Here is a 6091-nt window from a genome sequence, read left to right as displayed (position 1 = left end):
TTCAGCCCATTCTTTAATTCCAATGCTGAAAGATAGAGGAAGAAAGTTACTCATACTATGCACTAGTGAGTATAACAGGTGATTTTACTACAGATGTGGAAATGATTTGGGAGAGGAGTTTAAAAGTGAGAATTAGATGTCTGAATTCATAAAATGCCCATTGGTTACTTTCCAACCAAGGCACTTTCCATGCCCCTCACCACCAAATCAGTGCCAGCCTTCCTCCCTCTCACTAGCTTTTCCCTGTTTCTAAGCCTGCCTGCTTTGCTTTGTTTTCTTCTTCCTTCTCAGAAGCAAAATTTTTCTCTTCTCTAATGAGGTGTGATTAGACTTTCTCCTCTAGTGTCTTAGCTTACAAATAAACAAAACACTTATATATATATATATACACACTATATATAATATGTATTATATGTACATATTATATATCACATATATACACATATATGATATATATGTGTATATATATGTTATATATGTATATGTTATAGATATGTGTGTGTGTGTTTGTGTGTGTGTATATATAATGTAGTATTGGTCAACTTTAAAAATGAGTGAAATTCTGACACACATGCTACAACATAAATGAACCTTAAAAACATGCTATGTGAAGTAACCCAGACACAAAACAACAAATATTGTATAATTCTGCTTATATGAAGTACCTAGAGCAGGCAAGTTCATAAACAGAAAGGAGTAGAGAGGTTACTTGGGAAATGGAAGTTATTGCTTAATGGGCATGGTTTCTGTTGAGGATGATGAAAAAGATCTAGAAACAGATAATGTGAATAATGTGAATTCTTGCACGACATTGTTAATGTAATTCATGCCACTTATTTGTACACTTAATGGTTAAAATGGTAAATTTTGTGTTATGTGTATGTTGCTACAATAAAAAAGGCAATTATAAGTCAGTAGGTTAAAAAACATTGAACTGTACTGTTAAGCAACAATTGAAATTAATTAATAAATAGACAAAGACTTTTAAAATCATCATGCTTAACACTAACAAAAAGTAAAGTTGGATAGACAGAGTAACACACTGCTGCTGAAATACAAATGCACATTGCATATCTGGAAAAAATATGGCAATATATGTCATGAGAATGAAGAGTACTTATTTTTAATCTAACAATCTCCCTTTTCTTAAGTTTGAATGAAGACAAAGACTTATGCATTAATTTTTCATTCAAGTTTCTGTTGTTACTTATTATGTTGTTAATGTCTTGCACAAAGTAGCTGGGTTTGCTATATCGGCATTTAAGGAAATGGATTTTCTGTGCTTAAAACCTCCTAATGGGACACAAGAAGGTCATGGTTATACAGTCGAAAAGTTCAGTCAATTCTTTGTTTTGCACTGTCAAAATAGCTACAAGGTTCTATTTTACTTCGAAGTTTACCTGTATGATGTTAGGGATGTTTAGAGTTCTTTAACATGATTCTAATATTACAGCAACACTAGATAAAAATTAAAAGAGCTGAGTATGGTTGTGTACACCTGCAGTCCCAGCTACTTGGAACGGTAAAGTGGGAAGATGGTGTGGGGCTAGGAATTACAGGCTGTAGTGCTCCATAATTACACCTGTGAAGATCCACTGCACTTCGACTTTGGCAATGAAGTAAGACCTTGTCTCTAATAAAATAAAATAAAATGGGCCTGCAAGGTGGCTCATGCCTGTAATCCCAGCACTTTGGGAGGCTGAGGCAGGTGGATCACCTAAGGTCAGGAGTTCGAGACCAACCTGACTAACATGGTGAAACCCTGTCTCTATTAAATACAAAAAATTAGCCGGGCATGGTAGCGCATTCCTGTAATCCCAGCTACTTTGGAGGCTAAGGCAGGAGAATTTCTTGAACCTGGAAGGTGGAGGTTGCAGTGAGCCAGTATCACACCATTGCCCTCCAGCCTGGGCAACTAGAGCGAAACTCCATCTCAAAAAAATAAAATAGTAAAATAAAATGAAAATTAAAAAAAATTTTAAAACGTAAGAGGAAATTTTATAGTAGTACTCATGCACACAAAGGCAAACTCACACAGAAAATTCTAGCATACTAACTGTTTCTATTTCAATATTCTCAAACCTCAATCTTTTTCAGAGCCACCTGTTATAAATCTGACCATTTACTTCATATACTGACCCTTTTGTTTGCTTTCTCTGAGAGGAGCTAAAAAGCAAGTCATTCATGAGATCATATGCACAAAAAATAAATTTTTCATTCCTGTTTAATCATCGTGCTTCGCAAGTTATTTTCAGCAAGCACATGAGGACTTCGAGCTTAAAATTGAAACATTTGAAATTAGAACAAAAAAATCACATAGAAATGGCTTTGTGAATTTGGTAGAATCCTATTTCAATACCTTGATTTTCAGGGTTTTCTACAATGATACAAACTTAATGCCTGTGAGTTTCAGATTCAATGCCCTGAATTATTTATTGTGATTCATGTTCTGGTAGCATCAGTTCTCACGTTATAGAATTCCTAAAAAGATTTTACAAATACAACCTTGAGTTTAATTTCTTTAATATGTTCACAAAGACTTCATTCATTAGGTTCTTAAGAAGTTTGGGCGTATTTACATTTCAAAACTCTGTCAAGCTTCTTTAAGAAAGGAAAAATCTTTCCAAATTGCTTTGAGATTGAAGTGGTGGAGAAAATACTAACAAAACAAAAACTTAAGCCACTTCTGCTATCATAAAAATAAGGTTGTTTAAGAATATTATTTTTTACACAAATCAAATATTTGACCAAAATCACATAAGTAGTCTGAAATACGGATAAACTACTTAGTTTTTCAGTATCCCAATAAGAATGAACACTGTGTAAAGTATCATTCTACTCTATACTACTCTACACTGCTATGTGTGAGCACCTTCTAGATCTTCAACAGCCGCCCAAAGCCCCTTTCTGCCCAAGCATTACTCATCCTGTTAGTGTTAGGGAAATTTTATTAATCAAGAATCAAGTTAATCTATAATACTAGGTGGTGGCAAATATGGAGGAAAGTAAAATAGAGAGTTGCTATTTCATATTAGATGGTCAGAAAATGTTCCTTTCATTGCTAATAATTTATTGTCACTAACAGATTTTCTGCCTCTGTTCTGCCTATCTAATACTATGAAACAAACCTTCCTAAAACATGTCTTAAAATGGTGACAATATTGATTTTGCTCACGAATCTGCAATTTGTATAGGGTACTGTGGCAACAGCTTCTCTTTACTCCCTTTTGTGCTAGCTGGGGTGATGCGGAAGCTGTGGACGGAATCACTGTGGCTCACTCATTCATGTTTCTAACCCTCATGCCTGCACCCTGAGAGTATAAAACCCTCTCCAATATTTCAGTGGATTACCACCTCATAGTCAACTCTGTCCTTCTTCCGAATCTGACAGAAAGTTCAGCCCATTCTTTAATTCCAATGCTGAAAGGACCTGAGCTGGCAAGGCTGAAATACCTGGCGACAAGAACAGCCAGACCTCCTCAGGCATCTCTTTCTGTCACTATGGGGTCTCTCCGCAGGATCTTTCCAGCATGGTGGCTTTATGGTAACCAGATGTCTTGTATGTTGTCCTGGGAGAAGTTGTGATCTTCTAGGGGTGGTCCCATAGTGTCACCTGTGACACACTCTATTGGTCACAGCAGTCGCAAGCGTGCCCAGGTTCAGAGGAAGAGAAAATAACCTAAGAAGACTCTGAAATAGCATGCATGAGAGAAATATTGAGGGATCTTTCTGAACAATGCTGTGAGATCTCTTTTTTTACTTCATATGGAAAATAGAAAAATCAACTTTAGCTGAGCACAGACTCTTAGACCTCTTCTCTAAGGACAAAAGTAAAGGTAATATAGCTTTGAGGTGTCAGATCTGCCTCCAACTTTCTGGACTACACCATCTTTTTTATGTTTGTTTTTTGAGACATAATCTTACTCTGTTGCCCAGGCTGGAGTGCAATGGTGCGATCTTGACTCACTGCAACCTCTGCCTTCTGGGTTCAAGCAATTCTCCTGGCTCAGTCTCCTGAGTGGCTGGGACTACAGGCACATGCCAGCACACCTGGTTAATTTTTATACTTTTAGTAGAGATGGGGTTTTACTATGTTGGTCAGGCTGGTCTCAAACTACACACCTCATCCACCAGCCTCAGCTGACCGAAGTGCTGGGATTACAGGTTTGTGTCACTGTGCCAGGCCCACTGTCTTAAAATAGTAATTACTGCTCTTAACATATTCATGATGCTGGCATTTCACCTGTTTTTTTTTTGTGTGTGTGTGTAAGGCCTTCCTTTGAACATGCTGATAAGAAAAATGATTAGGAGTAGATGTGCATCATCTTCATTTGAACTATACGTGAGTGAGCGGGTGACTCACATCATTTAGGTCAACTTGAAAAATATACCACACTGACACAGCACCACTTTCGGACTGGTAAATATCTTAACAGTAGATTATAAAAAGGGTATCATAAATGATAACATCCTAATGCTCAGGAACTTGGTAAGTATAGATTCCATCCAGACTGTGAGTCTAGGGAAAGCAAATGGCTCCCAAGCATCCTTTCAATGAAGTCTCCTGCTCATTCAGAAAGGATGGCGGCAGCACATGGCACCTGCTGTTTCAGAAGCTGGGATCCTCTGGCCTTTTCCTGCCAGCATCCTTTGCTTGTGCTTTCCTTATTAACCTTTATGTAACAGAAGATCTCCTGTGGGCAGTCACTGTTCTTGTATCCCATCAATGAGAAATAAATATTTTTCTAAAAATCACTTGGGCATATGAAGAAGAGAATTTGATATACCACATGACACAGTGTAAACTTAATGAAAACCCTCTTCTCTGCCAAGAGACAACTATCTCATTTCTACTTTCCTTTTACAACCACGTTTATCTTTTAATAATTTCTTTTATAACTGAAAATGGCTCAGGTTTTCCCTGTTTACAAACCCATGAACAGCCCAACAAAAGCATGGAAGATGCTCAGAACTGAGGATCTATCACTGCTTTAGCAGGGCCTTGGAGTCCCATTCACATTGAATCAACCCCAGGGACTGTGTACTTGGATTCTGTAGCATAGTGGTTCACAAGCCTGGCTGCACAGTGGCATCATCTGGGATGTTAGGACTGCACCCCAAATGAACTGAATTCAAAGCTCATGGCAGTAGATATGTTTTGTGATCCAAAGAGACTCTGTTTTCTGATGCAAAGAGAGGAAAGTCAACAACTTCTACCCTGCATGGACATCTGCTGTTTTCTAAGGTTCCTACCACCACTTCCTTCTCATGTATCTTTTACCTGGTCCCACTCTCCTTGCCCATTCACCCATTTGGTCTCTCCATTCCAGGAAGCAGCCAGAACAATTCCATGATAGGATTTTGTGTAAGATGCACTTCTGTTAGCAGTGGCCCAGTTATTTCTACAATTAACAGGACTAATATAATTTTAACATGCTTCATATAAAAAAGTTCAAAAATACCACATGGAAACATAAACAAATGACTCAAAAGACATGGAAATGTGCCTTTGTGCTCTATTGCTATTACAAATAAAAATGGGCATGTGAGCTTTAGTTGATACTTTCTATCCCCTAAACATAATAGAATATTTACATGTCTATGTATATTATTATATACTTATATATATTTTCAAAATACAAAGTTATTGCCTTCATTAAAAACATCCAATTTGCATACTCCAAAAATTGTGTACTTTATGGACTGTGATGATTTGTGAAACTGTTAGCATAGTACAGGTCTGGAACTTGGATGAGGTGAGGGTATACAAAATTTAAACACTAAAAGACTCAGTAATCAAGAGAAAAAAATTTTTTTTTCTTTCCAACTTAATTTTAGGTTCAGGATACATGTGCACGTTTGTTATATGGGTAAATTTCATGTCATGGGGGTTTGGTGTACAGATTATGTTGTTACCCAGGTAATGAACATAGGACCTGATAGGTAGTTTTTCCATATTCTCTCTCCTCCCACCCTCCACTCTGAAGTATGCCCCTGGGTCTATTATTCCCTTCTTTGTGTTCATGTGTACTCAATGTTTAGCTCTCACTTGTGAGAACATGCAATATTTGGTTTTCTCGTTCTGCATTAA

Source organism: Saimiri boliviensis, chromosome 8 (genome assembly GCF_048565385.1).
Source record: "Saimiri boliviensis isolate mSaiBol1 chromosome 8, mSaiBol1.pri, whole genome shotgun sequence".
NCBI classification, from domain to species: domain Eukaryota; kingdom Metazoa; phylum Chordata; class Mammalia; order Primates; family Cebidae; genus Saimiri; species Saimiri boliviensis.
The sequence above is the reverse complement of the archived record's forward strand: the minus strand, read 5'-3'. Positions refer to the sequence as shown.